Raw genomic sequence first — 2,096 nt, forward strand, 5'->3', positions numbered from 1 at the left:
AAAAAGGATAGATCGAGGTAGAGAGAATTCACCTACAACCAATCTACTATTTCTTGGGTAATATACCTGCAACCGATTGACAAGATCTGAGTCGTCATTCAAGATCCATTCTTGAATTCAAAAACATATATGAGGAAACTAAAACGCGGTGTAATAAAACCTGGGTTTTGTTCATGTTCATCCGCTGCTCTTAGTGGTGGTGGTGGCGGTGTGAGAGGGCGATGAACGTAGGACTCCGGTTCGGAGCCAACAAAGGAGAAAAGTAGAGTTTTTGAAGGAGAAAGATAGAGAAAGAGAAACAGATCAGACCCAAAAAAAAGTTAAAAAAGAAGGCGGAGGACGTATAAGGATAATATGAGTTTTTTTGGAAGGTAAGCATATTAGGGTTCAATGGTTTAATGTCACTCAAATTCGTTAGAAATAGATGTATAAGAGCATCCCCAACAGCTTCCTCATTTTCTTAAATTTCTCAATTTTAGGGAATATAGAGCTCTTTTTAGGTCCAACAGCTTCCCCATCCCATTCTCCAAAATGGGGATGAAGAAGAAAAAGAAACATTCATTCCCCAAATTTGCAGCAAAACCTTCCTTCCCCAAAATTAAATTCTTCACGTACTCCAACGAATTTAAAACAACAATAAAATATTTGATTGGGTAGTTTATTGTTACAATGAAATATATAATGTTTTTTTGTTATAATTCATGATGATATATTATATTTTATTGTTGTATTAAATGCCGAAATCTCTAAAATGGAGAAGCTGCTGGATTTTAATCATAATTTTTTTAGAGAATTTAGCTTTTACTTCCCCATTTTAGAGAAATTTTGGAGAAGCTGTTGGATATGCTCTAACTCTAACAGATATCTGTGTAAATGTGCCTGGGTTCTATTCTTACGAAAAGTTGTGTCTAATTTTGTATTTCACGTATCCGTGTCAATATTTCACATGGTTAAGAATATATTATCACATTTGACACGGATATAAGTAACAATAGTTTATTGTTACGGAATAGTGTAATTATAGTTAAAAAATTAAATATCATGAATTATAGTAATATTTTATTGTCACAGCTATCTGTGTGAATAGTTATACACACAGATGACCGTGTAACTAATTAATACATTTACACTGTATTTCGTAACTAATATCTTTTCACACGGTTTTTTGTTACCATTGCTATTGCATAAAGTAACGTAGACCATAAAAGCCTATTTCACACGGTTAGCAGTAGCACATTGTATTTCTCACAGAATTCTATGAGTTTAAAGTAAATGTGAGAAATAAATCCGTGTGAAAGGTTATTTTTCTAGTAGTGAGGTAAATCTAGATAATCATATTCATGCATTTTGTGCAACTCTCATAGTTGAAACAGATTGCCAGGTTCTTGACTTCTTGTTAAGGGCACTTGGGAATAACTCTCTTGATCAATCAGATCTTGGTTTTCTTCTCTCTGATCTGAGGGAGCTTTTGTGTCTTGCATCTTATGCACAACTTCGTTTTGTTGGTAGGACTGTCGCCCTCACTATAGCAAGGAAGCTTTTCAAGCTTCTAGTAATTAATTAGGTGTTTAATCTAGCTTGTACCATCTCCGCATAAGGAGAGGTGTTAATTACTTTTGAGATGTATAATTCTTAAGAAAAAGAGTGCGGCTATTGGAATCTTCAAATTTGCTTAATATACCTCTCATTCTCTCTACACCTCCCTTTTACTTTTCAATATAAGCATTTTCTCATTAGACCTCATTTCAAATTTCTAACATAACCTTAGTTATTTATTGACATATATTTCAATTAATTACTTACTTAGTTACTTTACCTCTTATTCACTCAATAGACCTCTCATTCTTTATTTTTATTTTTTTACCTTTTTGTTTTTGAACATCCATTACTTAGTTACTTTACCTCTTATTCACTCTAATAGACCTCTCATTCTTTATTTTTATTTTTTTACCTTTTTGTTTTTGTAACATCCATTACTTAGTTACTTTACCTCTTATTCACTCAATAGACCTCTCATTCTTTATTTTTATTTTTTTACCTTTTTGTTTTTGAACATCCATTATCTCTACTTTCATTTTTGATTATTTTTTTATCAT

This window comes from Fragaria vesca, linkage group LG2 (assembly GCF_000184155.1).
Source record: "Fragaria vesca subsp. vesca linkage group LG2, FraVesHawaii_1.0, whole genome shotgun sequence".
In the NCBI taxonomy this organism is placed as follows: Eukaryota; Viridiplantae; Streptophyta; class Magnoliopsida; order Rosales; family Rosaceae; genus Fragaria; species Fragaria vesca.